General features: G+C 44.3%; 1 protein-coding gene across 5 annotated transcripts in view; it reads left to right on the forward strand.

The window, feature by feature from the left end:
* Positions 1-18,123, forward strand: part of LOC111868990 (rap1 GTPase-activating protein 1) — a 639,633-nt gene that overhangs the window by 264,260 nt on the left and 357,250 nt on the right. The gene's annotated exons all lie outside the window — the stretch shown is intronic.

The following is an 18,123-nucleotide window of genomic DNA, read 5'->3' on the forward strand; positions in this document are numbered from 1 at the left end:
TCACTCACTCACTCACTCACTCACTCACTCACTCACTCACTCACTCACTCACTCACTCGTTCTTGGAGCTGAACCCTTCTTGAGAAGCCGCCAACTGTGCTGCTACTCAAGAATTTCCTAGCGTTCTATGGAACCCGAAGGTTCATTACCGTGTTCACAAGAGCCCTCCACTGGTCCCTATATTGAGCCAGATAAATCCAACCAATACCATCCCATCCTATCTTTCTAAGTTCCATTTTAATATTGTTCACCACCTACGCCTTGGTCTTCCCAGTGGTATCTTTCCTTCTGGCTTCCCCACCAATATCCTATAAGCATTCCTCTTCATCATTCGTGCTACATTCCCTGCCCACCTCATCCTCCTTGACTTGGTCATTCTAATTATACTTGGAGAAGAGTACAAGTTATGAAGCTCCTCCTTATGCAGTTTTCTCCAACCTCCTGTCACTTCATCCCTCTTCGGTCCAAATATTCTCCTCAACACCCTCAGTCTGTGTTCCTCCCTTAATGTCAGAGACCAAGTTTAGCATCCATACAGAACCACAGGCAAAATTATAGTTCTATGTATTCTAATTTTTGTGTCTGTAGACAGCAGAGGAGAAGATAAAAGACTTATCAGTGAGTTACGGAAAATCGCGTTAATGACGAATATAAACATTATCTTATAAATTTAATTTGTGATGAGGTTTGGGCGTGGTAGAAGAATTATGTAGTATGTGTGTTAAAATGGACTCTCTTGTTTCAGAGAACTGGGAGTGCCATATTCCTGTATATTTTTTAGTTGTTAATAGAAGGGGTAGTGTTTATTTTTTCTTGGTTCCTCAGAGAGGGAACAGACATCTCTCTGTGCCAGGCATCAGAAATTGGGTGAACATCCGGTTGGGCCACAGCAATGTGATCCCCGTAGAGCTGTGACGGCAACACTGGCGTAGGCACAAATTGTGTTTGTTTATTTAGTTCCGTGTCTGCTGCAAAGGAGCCACTGATACAACATGGCGACGAAACACGAAAATATAAACGTCATTAAAGAGTTGTATCTTTTAGGATATAATACCAGATAGTCCGATATATCGAACCTCCGTTTAGGAAGAACATATCGCTTCTGTCTTCAGGATCGAAGAATACACCAAACCTCTTGCCTGTTTCATATTGATTTTTTGCTTGGTTTGCTCTGCGACCTTGAATATGAAAGCGAGACATTCCTCCGAAACGTCCGTTGACTTTCACCGGATTTCGTGGCATTGTATCTCAGAAAATACGGCTGTTGCCACCGCTCTGAGAACATAAACGTCATTGCTCTCACATAGACAGGAATCTGTAGCTTCAGGAGGAGCCGGGATAGCTCAGTCGGTATGGAAACTAGGCTACAGGCTGGACGACCGAGGAACCGGCGTTCGTGACCAGGCAAGAGATTTTTCGCTTTATCACAGCCTCCAGACGAGCTCTGAGATCCATCAGATTTCCTGTGCAATGGTTGCTGGGGGCCCTTTTCCCAGGAATAAAGCGGTCGGGGCGTGAAGCTGACCGCTCACATCCATTTAGTGCTGAGGTTAGGAACGGTGATGCTATTCCTCCACTTCCCCGTACGTCTTCGAGGCGTAATGCTTAACTAATTAATTGCAGGGACAACTTTACCTTTACCTAGCTTTAGTAAGATCTTACCAGAAATGGCGGAGAGGTCTTTACCAGCGTAAAGACTGTTAGGTTCTCAAGGAGTCTGGTCCATGTAATTAACTGATTAGTTAGTTAGTTTTGTTTTAGAGCCTCTATAAGCTATGGGGTTCTCACATCTGTCAAACTTAGGATGATATTCTTCTGGGTGGTGTCGATGTGTAATATGTTAAATAGGTACCAACATTTCGGAGGAACCTAAAGTCTCCTATTTTATCCTGAAGACAGAATAAGAAGGTTCCTCCGAAACATAGGTAGTAACACTGGAGAAGAATCTGGTCTCCTCTTTTATCCTGAAGATAGATTAAGAAGTTTTCCCGGAAACCTTTGTACCTATAAAACAGAATACGTGGCGTCACGTCCCTAAAGTACGTAGTCTAAGTTTAAGGGGCTCGGGAAACCCCCAGAAAGATTTCATAGTTTGTATTACTATAACAAAGATACGATGCTGTGTAGACGCTAATTTGATTTGCAAATGCAACTTGTCTTGTGTCTACCGACATCTGCACAACAGAAGAGGCCGTATAAGAACCGTGTATTGAGGAAGTACTTCCCTTCTGTTTCTTCGCCGGTTTTTACTTTTATTGCTAGTGGGTTGGGACTAAGTCCCTTGTACTGCGGCCACTTCTGGCCTATTGTACCAGCCCCAGATGATAGGTGAGGGTGATTGTGGAGCAATTGGTGGAATGAAGATTGGCAGGGGAAACCGAAGTACTCGGAGAAAACATGCCCCAGCGCCACTTTGTCCTTGGTGGAATTTGACTATTTTGCAATAGTCCTAATTACTGAGCTCATTAAAATTGTTGTGCATCTATTTTTTTTCCTTGGCACTACAGCCCCAGTGGGCCTAGGCCTACCTCCATGAACTTCTCCGTTCACCTCGGTTTTTCTTGATCTTACACATTCGGTGGGACTCCTTGGGCGGGTGATCAGCTCGTCGCAAGGCCTCTACCTGTACACAAACACAGAAAAACGCACACAAACATCCATGCCCTAAGTGGGATTCGAACCCACTATCCCGGTTTCCAAGCGAGCGAAGACAGTACATGCCTTAGACCGCTCGGCTACCGTGACCGGCCTGTGCATCTATTACAGATTGAAATTTGTTGTTGACAGAATTAATAGTAAATGGGCATAGTACACACAGTCAACTGCCAAAGTCATAAATAATTTTACTTTTATTTACTACAATCAATTGAACGGAGATTGTGTTGAGAAACTACCAGTTCTTCAGCCAGTCATGAAATTTCACGCCTTTTGTATAGCCCGAAATTTCATCATCATGTTCACAAAAGCCTGCCACTGGACCCTATTCTGAACAGATAAATACAGTCCATGCCTTATGTTTCACCATTTTAATATTATTCTCCCATCTACGTATGGGTCTCAGAAATAGTCTTTTTCCGACGTGTTATCCGACCAAAATTATATGCATTATTTACCTCTCTGCTGTGATGCATGCCTCGTTTATATCATCCCCCTTGATTTGATGACCCCAAATGTTTCTGAAAACTATGAAGCTCCCGATTTCTGTGCAGTAATGCTCCCCATTCTGTCTGCTTGCGGTTTCCGTGTACACTGTTCAGCACTTTATTCTTAATCACTTTCAGTTTGTGTCCTCCTTGGGACTAATGTGTGCTTGGACATCTTCCGTCGTCCGGTATTCTGAAGAACATTAAAGAACATAATGTTTCGGAGGATGGATCTGTTTCCGTCCTCAGGTGAGGGATGGGACACGCGTACTATATTAGAACAGTTAGAACGAGCTAATTTCTGTCACTGGGATTCGCATTAGCTCTTTCTAGCGGACCCAACAGAGTAGGTATCTCACACCCCCTCACCTGAGGCCGGAAATAGATCCAGTTTCCGAAACGCCGTGTTCTTTAGAATACCGGACGATGGACAAATTCCAAAACCCCCCGTAATTCTGAGTGTTAATACACCATTGTCAGAACAATTTGAATCTACCTGTGTCCTGTTTGTTAGTGTGAAAGATCAAGTATCACACCCATCCAAATCAGCGGTTAAAAGTGTAGACTTTTAAACTTTAAAGATGTCACATCAAAGAATATTTCATATAACAGATAATAACGACATATATATACGTATTTCATATTTTGTGCTACATTTGATGTGATTAACTGTTATGAGTAAAAACATGTGTTCCTAGTTGAGGTTCCACCCGGCTGTTTCTTGTAAAGACTGTAAGAAAACTTTCGAAACTTCCATGTCATGATAACTACTTTCCTGACTGAGATTCAAACAGGATATTTTCCCAATACAAGCCAGTCTTTTAAGCCAACCCGTTCTTGTCGAAAGACCGCCTCTGTGGTCTAATGGTCAGAGTTCCTGCTTATAGATCCAGAGGTCCGGATTCAATTCCCGGCGCTATCAGATTTTATGAGAAGTAGTGGGTCTGGAACGGGGTCCAGTCAGCCTCGTGAGAATAACTGAGGAGTTATTTCAAGGAAATAGCGGGTCCGGTCTGGAAAAGCTAGATTAACAGCCGTGGGGATCCGTTGCGCTGACCATGCGACACCCTCTATCCGCTAAAGTTGTCAGTAACTTCGCCAACAAGCGGCGGTCGCTCGGTCGGTATAGTTCGTTTTCGGACTCAAGCCACGGAGTTTTTTGTTTTTTTGTTTTTTTTGTCCTTGTCGAAAAATATGAAGAAAATAATTATGGCTGAACAGTGCAGTTGATTCCGCATCATAGACCTACCCGTTAATACCCGTTAATAGTGAAGTAAATATGGACGCAACGTCTACTGGTATCTGCAATTTCTGTTCTTCCTGTACAGTAAATCGCTTATCAGCAGAGCGTAACGGCCCACTCCTCGAACTGCATTGCTCATTCTACTTTGAGGTATGCTTAGAAATTGAATTTTGCAATTTCATAATAGAAATGCTGGCATACGTGTATTGAAACGGCTGTATATCTGGTACTTTACCGAGATGATACGATCCGTGTTATCGCTGTGATATTTACAGTTGTTGGAATTTGTACAGACTGATAAGTCCAGGGACGTCAAACCGCACCGATCTAATGCAGTTCACTAAGAGCATAGAGCAGAGTCCACGTTATTTATTTATGTTTATTTATTGATTGAAATTCAACAAACAATGTAAATTACTCAGATTAAATGTTATAGAATCGAATTATGGAATGAAGAATTGCGTTTTCAGGGATGTGGCGCCATATATATATATTGTATAAACCGACGTTTGGGTTTATCGTCGCTTTACAGAATATCTACACGGCGCCACATCCCAGAAAACCACATTCTTCATAGTCAAAAGAAACTCCGTGGTTTTAGTCCGCAAGCGAACTACACCGACCGAGCGACCGCTGCTTGTCGGCGATGTTAGTGCCAGCTTTTGCGGATAGAGGGTGTCAGTGGTCAGCGCAACGGATTCCCACGACCGTTAATTTCGATTCTTTTAGACCGGAGCCGCTACTTTTCCATTCAAGTAGCTCCTCATTTATCCTCACGAGGCTGAATGGACCCAGTTTCAGACCCACTACTTCTCAGAAAATCTGGTACCGCCGGGAATCGAACCCGGACCTCTGGATCTCTCGCCAGGAACTCTGACCACTAGACCACAGAGGCGGTCTCATTCCTCATAGTTTGTTTTTTGCTGAGAATTACCAGAGTGGCTGAGCAGCTGCTGGGTTCTAAGGAACTACTCAGTTCCATGGATCTAGCTAGTATAGGGGCCTATGTCTATATCTGGTAACGGTCTCTTTGCTTCACATTTTCCTACTGATAATTTCTATTCATTTCTCACATATCTGCCATGTATGCTGCTATTTAGAAACTTCGTTATTAGCTCTGTGCAGGTTTCTTACTGTGTTCCTCCTACCCTCCCTCCCTTCCTGAGACTACTGGAGGAGTATTGGTGACGTAATTGCTCGTCCCTGTTTCGGGCGTCTGCGGAAGGTAATACAAACGGATAGTGATGTGTGTCATTTATGCACTCATTCAATAAATAAAAGTGTGATTATGCGTCTAGAGAAGCAAAGTATGACACATGTGAAGCGTGTAATTCTGTGAGTAGATCTTGGGGCTCATTCTGCTTGTTACTTTCCAATGTGAAGAGGTTACATGATGCCAGTGTAATTCCGCACATGCGCAACAGTGGGACGCTATCCCTCTCGCGACGTGTCTTTCAGAGCAAAATTTATTTCAATTACCAATATTTTTCGAAAGAAATGTTTCCAAACTTCCCTGTAACTCGTCGGGGATTGTCAGATTCTGCAAAGCAGAAACTGTAAAGGAAGTCAGTTCAGGTCATAGATGTTAGCAAAATGGGATGTCCTCTTCTCTCAGGAAAGCATCTGAATATTTGTCTTTTATTTTTTTATCTAATGCTGATGATAGGAATTTTCTTGTACTAAATTGTGGCAAAAGGACAGCTGCTGTATAACAGCGACGTAAATTTGTATACAGTTTCATTTTGATCAGTAATGAAGTACGTAACGGAACACAATTGAAATAATTCACTAAAACAAAATTCTGCCTCTACATGGCCTACTTGGCTATAAAGGTAGAAAAGGACCAAGGACCCTGAGAGCTATACCAGCGTTAGCGTAGCTGCTGGCAGAGCCTCCCTTGCTGGACAGGTCAAAGGGTAGGCATCAGACGAAGAGAGACACCAAAAACCAAAAACCCAAAACTGATGCCGGAAACAGCGTCATCAGCAGCGACATGAAGCACAGAGCAAATGATGCTCGAGATGGTTCAAGTTCGTATAGCAACAGGCGTGACCAGAGTGGTTTGAACGGCTGTTGTACTGCGATGTGGAAAGCAAATGGAAAAACTACCACATTATCATTTTTCCTCGATAGTCTCTTTCCAAAAACAGAGATACCATGTATGCGACCAGAAGACGAGGAAAAAGACGCAAGAAAATGCTGGATGACCTTGGGTACAGAAGAGGATATTTCTGTTTGAAGGAGAAAGCTCTAGATCGCATTAAGTGGAGGAACTGTTTTGGAAGAGACTGTGGACCTGTCGTCTGACAGATTACTGATGAATGAATGAAAGGTAAAAATAGGTGAAGCTGTCCCTGTTAACAGGCCGTGGAGGCCCATAGAATTGTGAGACATCGAGGCTCCCACATTTTCTAGACAGTCGGCTCATAGATGGTGGCAAGGTTGTCAGCCTTAAGCACCAGCCGCTTTTTATCTCCCAGGAAGATCCCTGGTATTCATTTCAGTTAGAGACTGAGACGACCCCAGGGTCATAGTTTGGCTGGAAAAATTAGGTGAAATGAAAAATCCAGTGACCTCATCGGGAATCGAGCCCGCGACCTTCCGGTTTGTAGCATAGTGCCTCAACCAACTATGCTACCTAGTGCCCCTTATTAACATGGTTATTATTATTATTATTATTATGAAACTAAGTCTGACGAAGTAACAGAATACTTAAGATAAATGTTTACTGTTCACCTAATACCACTACAAGATTAAAGAAGACAAAACAAAAAATAATGGATGTGCAGAAGGATATAACACCTATGGCGGAAAAGAAAATTGTTTACAGAATTTTAGCCAGGAAAACGCAAGGAAAGAGATGGCTTAGGATACCTAGATGCAGATGAGAGCATTATGTCAAAATGGATCAAACAGAAGTAGGAAAGGAAAACGCGGACTCAGTTCACCAAACACGGATACGGTTCCAGTGACGGGCTTTTGTGAACACGGATGTGATTTCGTCAGCTGTCAGTTGCTGAAGGAAGAGTATATATATTTTAGTGGGTTTTTTTTTTCCTGTGGCGCTACAGCCCCAATTTGGGCCTAGGCCTACCTCCATGAAACTCTCCGTTTCGCTTCGGTTTACTAGATCTTACACATACGGTAGGACTCCTTGGGCGAGTGATCAGCTCGTCTCAAGGCCTCTACCTGTAGATAAACAGAAAAACGCACAAAAACATCCATGCCCTGAGTGGGATTCGAACCCACGATCCCGGCTTCCGAGCGAGCGAAGACAGAGCACGCCTTAGACCGCTCGGCTACCGTGACCGGCTTATAGTATAGTGGTTAAATTTGTAAAATATGGTTAAAATTAGGAGGCCTGTACAGGAAACCCGAAGTGAAACGGAGATTTTCATGAAGTTAGGCCAAGGCCCAAAGTAGGGCTGTAACGACAAAGGAAATAAAATACAGGGGAAACAAGGATATACACTAAATATCCAGGATCAAGTAGTCGTCATGAAGAATTGCAGTAAATCCATAATAACTTAAAATAATAATTTACAGTTGAATGATTTAGGAGATGTAGGAGTTAAGTGGAACCACTTAACTTAACTGCAGGCTGCACCACACAAGTAACCACGGCTGTACGTAGCGACGTTGCTAGAACAGTGGCCGAAGACGTGAAAATTCTTACCTCCGATGTTCCACGCTATAGAGTAACAATTAAAAATAGCCATGAGATTAAGTACTAGAAAGCAGTCTAGGGCATAGATATGGGCCCAGATATACTCTGTTATGATAAGCAAATGAGGGAGGCCCAAATGATATCTGAGAACTAGATATTCACGCAGAACTGGCCGAAGAACTCAAACAAATGTGGGGAACTGAAATGACTTCATATTCGGCCATTGACTGTATCTACTGTAGGCAAGAACGCCCGAAGTTCTCTTCATAATCAGCGCTTTCATTCATTCATCAGTGGCTCTACGGCCCTTTGTTGGACCCTGGCCACTTCTTAAGTTTCATAATATCTTTTACACGGGCGGTTAAACACATACACAGATATCCATGCCCTGAGTGGGATTCAAACCAACAATCCCAGCGTTCGAGCGAGCGAAGCCAGTTCATGCCTTAGACCGCGTGGTCACTGTAAGCCGCAACCTGCGCTTTGGGAACATCAAATCCTACAAAGATAATTGATTTTGAATATTGGTGGGAAAGCCAGAAGGAAAGAGACTACAGGGAAGACCAAGGCGTAGGTGAGTGGACAATATTAGAATGGATCTTAGAGAGATAAGATGGGATGGTATGGATTGGATAGATCTGGCTCAGGATAGGGACCAGTGAAGGGCTCTTGTGAGCACGGTAATGAACCTTCGGGTTCCATAAAATGCTGGGAAATTCTTGAGTAGCTGCAGAATTGGTGACTCCTCCAGAAGGGCTCAGATCCGTGAGTAAGCAAGTAAGAGTAAGTCGTATAGCAGAAGGTTTGGTGGATGCCTTGCAATAATTTCAGTGGTTATAGATAATAGTCCACATTCTTATTTTTATGTACCAATTTTTGCGTAAATGAGAGGAAATTATAGATTAATAATGATAAATTATAATTGCTTGTTTGAGGAAAACATTTGGAAGTAATGCATATGGTATTGGAATATGATTTTCGTTTTGATAACGGTTGGAGGAGGATTCTCTGTGTGTGTGTGTGTGTAGGTTGAAAAGTGCAACCATGGCCACCCTAAATTGCTTAACAGAAAGTAATGACTTGAGATGACTCATGCGGTAGTTTCAACAATAATTTTCAGAGCTCCAAAGGTTAATTGTTTGCTCAATGAAGTGTAGGCTTGCTTCATGACGTTCAGCTGGCATAGGCTGATTTAAAATACCGTTAATCCTAAAAAAAATGCCGTCTAGACGAGTGTTTGTCAAAGCATGGTTCGCGGCCCACTGATGAGACTTGGCGGTTGGATATGAAGACCCAAGAAGAATAATTACTCCGGTTATACGAAACTTTTCTTGCATTGTAAGCATAGACCCCTCATTAACGTCGTAATATAATCGTATTTAGGGTAACGGAACTATATTTTGTGTAATTATGGTAATAAAATAGTTGTCAGAAATTCTTACAATCTTGAAGTTCTTAAGACATATATCACACTAAATTGTCCAGGATTTTTCTGTTACATTTTCAGCAGACACTTCACTGGTCTAACATAAAATAAGTGAGAGCTCGTCACTAACCTACATAATCACAAATCATTAATTGCAGCATAATCCCCCTCTCCGATATACAGATACTCAGCAGGAAGGGTCTGTATTCTATGAGATCGTAGTATCAGTCATTCTAAGCAAAAAAAGTGCATGTGTACATGTGTCCTATTCCGAACGGTTTCCCACACATAACTATTTCACAATACAGTACACTGTACACTGTACAGACGGGCAATACGCCATGTCCTCACACCAGTTGCACCGAGACGGAGCTATTTCACAGTACAGTACACTGTACACTGTACAGACGGGCAATACGCCATGTCCTCACACCAGTTGCACCGAGACGGAGCTATTTCACTGTACAGTACACTGTACACTGTACAGACGAGCAACACGCCATGTCCTCACACCAGTTGCACCGAGACGGAGCTATTTCACTGTACAGTACACTGTACACTGTACAGACGAGCAACACGCCATGTCCTCACACCAGTTGCACCGAGACGGAGCTATTTCACAGTACAGTACACTGTACAGACGAGCAACACGCCGTGTCCTCGCACCAGTTGCACCGAGACAGAGCTCTTTCACTGTACAGTACACTGCACAGACGGGCAATACGCCATGTCCTCACATGAGGCCCAAAGTACACTGAAGTTGACGGTGGAATTTTCGAAAACAACTTTGTTACTTGAACAATAAATATCGGTATTAAGAAAAGTTGGCACTAACTTCGCCGACAAGCGGCGGTCGCTCGGTCGGTATAGTCCGCTTGCGGGCTAAAGCCACGGAGCTTTTTACTAGAAACAGTACGTAATATATCTTTCTTGTCAAAATATTTGGAAGTGTACAGTGAAAAAGCTCTATCTCGGAAACCGTTCACAATAAGTCACATGAATATATACAGTTTTGTGCTTAGAATGGCCGATACTATGGCCTCCCAGAATATTGATCTTTCCTCCTGGGACACCCTATAGAATGTGAGCCTATAAATGAATGCGAAGTTAAAGCGAAGTTCTTGCAAATAAGATAAAGCGCCGTGGTTTGATAGTCCATACTGACTAATTCGTTCCTGCAGCGTTGACAACCAGGAAAATTAATCAGTTTCTGTTGGTTCACGTCAAAACGTTATGCTTTCAGTGATATAGGTTCGGTTATGTAATCAAGTTAATCTATCGGCCAATGCATGTCAGAGGCCATGTTATCAAGTTTGGAAGGGTAAGAGCACGCCGTGCCGGTCACGGTAGCCGAGGGGTCTAAGGCATGCACTGTCTTCGCTCGCTCGGAAGCCGAGATCGTGGGTTCGAATCCCACTCAGGGCATGGATGTTCGTGTGCGTTTTTCTGTGTTTGTGTACAGGTAGAGGCCTTGCGACGAGCTGATCACTCGCCCAAGGAGTCCTACCGAATGTGTAAGATCTAGAAAAACGGAAATGAACGGAGTTCATGGAGGTAGGCCTAGGCCCACTGGGGCTGTAGTGCCAAGGGGAAAAAAAAGAGCACGGCGTGCCACTGGAGCCCCTGAAAGTGAAAAATATGACTACTACTTTGTATCAGTTGAATATTCGATAGTTCCCTGACCCTGTCTTCATTCAGACCTAACTTAAATCAAGATGTCGCGCCAGCATCTTACCATATTTAAAACCCAACATTATGCCCTGCTTCATAGTTTGGAGGTCCCAGGTTTAGACCTCGGTCCGAAGGCCGGTTGTCCTCCAGGTTAATACCGAGGCAGTGCCTTAAATTCGGTTACAGCGGCTTCATTCCACATCTGGGGCTGAGTTCTTGAGAAGCTGACAGTTGCTCGAAATTCCCATCATTCTATGGAACCTGAAGATACATTACCGTGTTCACCACCGTGATCCAGATGACCGCAGTCCGCCCCACCCCTCCCGTGTCATTATTTTTTATTCATAATTCGACTGTCTTCCTACCATACAACGCTCTAGTGCTATATTCGGAGCTATGTAAAGCGTCATTAAATAATTCAAGAATATATTTAATTTTCTTGATGAGTTGGGTAAATGTGGCAGTGGAATTAATACTATAGCGTGTAGAGCCGTTGCTATGCAACGGTGTAATGCAACTCGTTTCTAGGCAACGGTTCGGCAAGCACACCTCTGCAACAAAAGGGGTTTTGTTTAAAACGGTGTTTTCTACTCGGTCGGGCAAAGTGGTTATAAAGAAGAGAACTGGAGGAACCAGTTCTGTTGGGCTTTGCAAGGGAGAAGAGGTTGAGCATAATAGTGAGTTCAGAGTTGAAAGTCCGGCTGTGAAGAGAAGACTTTATGTGTGCTGTAGTTACAGCAAGACCGTTCCAATTACTATGTTAAAATCCGTTATCAGGAAACAGCTACTGAAAGTAGATTGAGAATTGTAGTTGGTTGAGAGTTGAGTTCTGCACGTGAGGCTGTGAAGAGAGCATCTGAGCGCGGGAAGCTGACGAATCTCCACTGTTAGAAGTCGTTGCTAGGGAACAGCTGGTAAAATGCTGAGCGCGTGCTGTAGTGATCTGTCAATTGCGGAGATTAACGATAGCGCTGTAATTACTTGTAGTTCCGATTGGTGCCTATAGGTGGCCAATAAATCTGTTCACCTATCCATCCCCCCTGTGTAGTCACTCACTCACTCACATGACAACATGTAACATATATTGGGCCCACATACGCATACGTGTCAGAAACTTAATGCCTTAAGATTGTTACTGCTCGGATTAATTAAAGAACAAGATTGTCACATAGACACATATGTGTAGCAATTAAGTGGGCTCTAAACCTGTTATGGCCGCGCCATAGCTCAAGCGGTTAGTCGCTGGCTTCCCACCGCGGCGGCCCGGGTTCGATCCCGGGTCTGGTCAAGTGGGATTTGTGGTGGACAAAGTGGCGCTGGGGCAGGTTTTCTCCGAGTGCTTCGGTTTCCCCTGCCAATCTTCATTCCACCAGTTGCTCCACAATCACCCTCACCTATCATTTGCGGCTGGTACAATAGGCCAGAAGTGGCCGCAGTACAAGGGACTTAGACCCACCCCACTAGCAATAAAAAACCTGTTAGTGTGCGCCAAGTCTTACTGAATATGCAGAGACGCGCAGTAATTCTGTATGGGTTGAACAGGTTAAGAAGTGTACTCACAGCGTAACGATTCTGGTGCTGTTTAATTATCTCGGAAACAATAAGGAACAAGGAAACCCCGTACTGGGCATAAAAATTTATTACAGTCTTTTTCTGCATATTTGCCTATAGCATTTTATGGGTATGAAACTTGGTCTCTTACATTAAGGGAAGACCATAGACTGAGAATGTTTGAGAACAGAATGTTGAAGAGAATATATGGACCTAAGAGGGATGAAGTGATAGGTGACTGGAGAAAGTTACGCACAATAAAGAAAAAAGGGTAAAGCTATCCCTGTAACAGGCGTGGAAGCCCCTAAGGTTGTGAGGCGTCGAGGTTCCCACATTATCTAGAGAGTCCGCTCACAGATGGCGGTGAAGTTGTCAGCCTTAGGCGCCAGTCGCCCTTTACCCCCAAGAAGATTCCTGGTACTCATTTCTGTTAGAGGTTGAGTCGACCCCAGGGCCATAGTGCTGCTGGAAGTATTAGGCCAAATGAAAAATCAGTAACCTCATTAGGAATCGAACCCACGACCTTCCGGTTTGTTGCATAGTACCTCAACCAACTACGCTACCGCGTGCCCCACATAAAGAGCTTACTGAATTTTAATCCTCACTTCATGTTATTAGCCTACTTTTTTTTAAATAAAAGATGGCTCATGAGATAACCACCTATGCAGTGCTTCTCATATGAAAGGGAAATGGGAGATTATTAGAGTTATGAGATCAAGGAGGATGAACAGAGCATGCAGCACGCATGGGAAAGAAGAGTAGAATGAACAAAGTTTTCGTAGGAAAACATGAAAGCAAGTGACTACTATTAAGATCTAATTGCAGATGGAAGGATAATATAAATAAAAGTCCTTAAGGAAATGGGATTGGGGTGTGTGGACTATTCACCTCTGGATTAGAATAAGGACCAGCGGCATTCTTTCCTGAAAACGGTAATGAATTGTCGTGTTCCATAAAATGCTGGGAATTTCTTGAATACCTCCACAACTTGTGGCTTCTGAAGGGCTCAGCTCCATGGAGTTAGTCTATTCCGTTTTCTCTATAGCGTTTGTTCGAAATGCTCCCCCCCCCCTCTTTTATAAATATTCAGCGAGTTACACTCGAACTGCCATCAGAAACCCGTTTAGGTTTTCACCTGACGTGCCTATTATTTTTGTCTGATTGTAACCAAATTTGGAACATGCCTACAAATTGTAGTAAGTTTCAAGTGCCAGATTTCATGCAGATCCATCTAGCGGCTCTGAAATTGGTAGACACAGGCAGCAAAGCTAATAGACGCATTTTTGCATCTTGTCATTGCGGAGGCGCGAAAAGTAACCCGAAAAGCAAAGCTTCTTTCTTCTTCCTCTTCTGTATGTCCTATCTGAAAAGTAAAAAAGACAAATCTGTCCTTGCGTTCACTTAAGCACCACGCTATGAAGACGTATGGGGCAGTGAACCTTTGCACTAGATGCAGGTGAGTGGTCAGCTTTACACCCCAGCGATTTTACCCCCGGGGGAAGAGCCCGCGGTACTCATTGGATAGGAGGCTGTTTGGACCCTAGGGGCGGCCTGGACCCCATGGGAAAAAGAAAAATCTCTTTTCCGTACCGGAAACGGAACTTCGGCCGTGCAGCCCGTGGCCCAGCCCTTACCGACTGAGCTGTCTCGGCTCTACATGTGTCACCTAAGAAAACCCAAATGTGTAAGGTGAAACACGTATGTGACAGAGGTGCCAATCTTCCTATGGCTGCCGTCACGCACATGTTGGAGTTGTTCGGTCGACTCGCCATGCATTTCAATGCCACACAGTCCATTGCGTGCTCAACCGTTTTCTTTTTTTCAGCTACATACCGTCGAGTATGACCTGGTACTCGCACGTGTACGTAATAACCTCATTCGCCGACCGAATGAATCACGATTTCTCTCGCACTGTGTCCAAGACATTTACTTTATTAAGCATCATATCATTATGGTCGAGTGCTTTAAGCGTTAACACCACGGTCAGGAATTTATAAGTCTTTAAGAACTAATTACTTCTGTTTGTCGTACATTTCATTTCTATCTGTACAAAAGATAAAGTTAATTAATTAGGTGCCATACCCTGAAGATGCGTGTGGGATTGGAAGTATAACTCCACCATTGTTAACCTTGGAACTAGATAGAGGTGAGTGGTTAGCTTCACGCCCAAGCCGTTTTATCTCCGGGGAAACAGCCCGCGGTGCCTTTTTATAGGAGACTGGTAGGGCCCCAGAGCCGGTCTGGATTTCTTGAAAAAGAGGAAAATCTCATCCCCATGCCGGGTACTGAACCCCGAATCCTCGGCCGTCCAGGCCGTAGCCTCTTCCTTATACTGACTGATCTATATTTATATAACGAAAGTCATAAAAAGGTAAAGTTGTCCCCGCGCTTAACTAATCAAGCACTACGCCATGAAGGCATATGGGGGCGTGGATGTATAGATCCACATTTTATTGACCTCAGCATTAGTTGGAAGTGAGTGATCAGCTTCACGTCCCGGCCGCTTTACCCCCGAGGAAAGAGCCCCCGATACTCGTTGGGTAGGAGGTTGTGTGGACCCCAGAGCCGGTCTGGACGACTTGGAGGAGAGAAAATTCTCGCCCCCACCAGGACTCTAATTCCGACCACTCGATCATCCAGCCCGTAGCCAGTCGCTATACCGACTGCCTATCCCGGTATTTCACTTCAAAAATATGTATTCTGAACGTTCAAGAAGTACCCGTTCTATACCCAATGTATGTATATGTCTTGAATATTCTAAGAGTAACAGTATTTCATTTAGTTTATGTAGGCCTATGTAACGTAAGTACTTGAACGGTAAACTTCTTCACTCAGTTTAAATAACCATAACTTGAATATCTGAACAGTAGCAAGTGTTACAGTGTATAATTTATAAACCATTGCCGCTGCTCAATTTCGAGCCCACACTTCCCTTCATATCACGATACCAGTGCTTAATCCAATACATGCTAAATTGTCACGCATTAAGTGACTGTTAGACGGGGTTTGGATTGGTAATCGGATTTACTGAATTCTTACAACTCGTAACTACAGTTAGCTGTAACAGTTTCACAGTTCAACACTAATAACATCACTACAGCACGTATTAAGTCTTCTCGGTTCACTGTATCTTCACCGGTTGTCCAGTGGTAAAACTCCCAGCGCTGTAGATCCCTCAGCTTCCGTGCTTAGCGGCTTATGTCCTGGCTGGCTGGCGTCTATCTCACAACTAGACTCGGCGTTCCTACCGAACTACGTACTTATAACATTGAGGGATTCTTCGCCTCCCACACCTCCGCCAGGGGTTACTGTCTCGGGCTGCTTGCCTCCTATTTCAAGTTCTACTCCACTCTCCACTGACTTAGCAAAAGAAACAAAGTCGAAGTTATGTTATTACGACAATCAGTTGGCCAGTATATCTTGGTGTCAAGCCCCATTTGGGAGACAAGATCAGATTTTTATTACCTTCAGACAGTTGTGGGTTTCTTGATGTGGGGCGTCTTCTCTGACGAGAGGACGGGTGTGTCGTTTACAGTTGCTGCTGGCCCTCGCCAGCGCAGTCATTCTCTTATTCGAGTCCCGCGGAACTTATGATGATATTTTACTGTCTCAGATTCGAGACTTCTCAAAACTGAAGGTTCCTGTATTTATATCACCCAGGAGCAGGGTGACCCAGTTATACCCCTAGACACTGAGCTCCCTTTTCGTCGCCTTCTCCGACTCGCAGGGCTACGGTGGCGGTATTTGAACCTGCCTCCACACGGGCTCTGACTTAGCTGTATTCCGATTCTCCAGATATTCATATAGACTCTACACGGACGCACAGAGAACACCGCTTCCCACAATTCATCTATTGTTGAATGACGTTGCTATCAGCGCGGAGCGCATAGAAAGCACTTCCATTGGTTACGTGGCGTGGCGTTTCGTGTTCCATTGTTGCGTCACTGTTTATTGTGCCATTGCCTAGCAACGTGCCTCGGCTTTTAGCGAATGTCTCACATTGCAGTATAATACTTGATCAGTGATTATTTTTTTATTGCTAGTGGGGTGGGACTAATGCGGCCACTTCTGGCCTATTGTTCCAGCCCCAGATGATAGGTGAGGGTGATTGTGGAGCAATTGGTGGAATGAAGATTGGCAGGGGAAATCGAAGTACTCGGAGAAAACCTGCCCCAGCGCCACTTTGTCCACCACAAATCCCACTTGACCAGACCTGGGGTCGAACCCGGGCCGCCGCGATGGGAAGCCAGCGACTAACTGCTTAAGCTATGGCGCGGCCTGATCAGTGATTAACTACTGGCACCCCGAAGTGTTCCGGGCAAGATTTGAAACGAGAATCTCCCAAATGCAAGTATAGAGCCTTACTATTGAACCGTTCTGCTCGATAATGACAATTATTTATATATTTATGTACGTGCTTGTGTATACATATACAGCCCGTGTTTTTGGACAAAATGCGCAGTGTTTTTCGTTGAATCCACTTACTGGCTTAAGTGTTACAGGGGGTGCATATGTTAAAACAAGACCTTAATGAGAATGTGTCACCCTTCCTCCCTCTTATAATGCAGCTGCTAGCTCTGCTGTATATTTCCTTGCCATGCTATTCACGCCCATGCCAGAGAAATGCTCTGTACCGGTATTCTTGACTTCGGCACTAGTTGGAAGTTAGTGGTCAACTTCACGCCCCGGCCGCTTTTCCCCTGGGGAAAGAGCCCCCGGTACCCATTGGATAGGAGGCTGGGTGGGCCCTAGAATCGGTCTGGAAGACTTACAGAGGAAAATTCTTACCACTACCGAGACTTGAACTCCGACTCCTCGGTCGTCTAGCCCGTAACCAGTCGCCATAACCATTTATCATGATTTTATTACACATAAAAGTAAAGTAAGCAGGGTAAAGGTATCGCTGTAACAGCCCGTGGAGACCTATAGGGTTGTGAGATGTTGAGGTTCCCACATTTTCTAGACAATCGGCTCAAAGATGGCGGTAAAGTTGTCAGTCTTAAGCGCCGGCCACCCTTTACCCCAATAATATCCCTAGTACTCATTTCTGTTAGAGGCTGAGTCGACCCCAGGGGCTGGAAGGATTAGGCTAATTGAAAAAAAAAGAATCCAATGACCTCATCGGGACTTGAACCAGCTACCTTCCGGCTTGTAGCATGGTGCCTCAACCTCCGCTATCGCGGATTTTATTACACATAATGACTAAAACTACAAATTAAACTTTCTTGATTATAGAGAAGCAGATGTCATAGTGAAGTCTGTGGATTCGATTTCTGTTTGTAGAGGTCCCGGTAGCTCCCCCGTATCGGTGCGAACCCGTCTGTCCTCATTCCTGTAGTTGATAATGTAAGGACTCTGCAATAGTAGTGCGCAGTCAGTCCCAATCAGTCGCGGGGGGGGGGGGGCACAGGGGGGGGAGGGT

Source organism: Cryptotermes secundus, unplaced genomic scaffold (genome assembly GCF_002891405.2).
Source record: "Cryptotermes secundus unplaced genomic scaffold, Csec_1.0 scaffold70, whole genome shotgun sequence".
In the NCBI taxonomy this organism is placed as follows: domain Eukaryota; kingdom Metazoa; phylum Arthropoda; class Insecta; order Blattodea; family Kalotermitidae; genus Cryptotermes; species Cryptotermes secundus.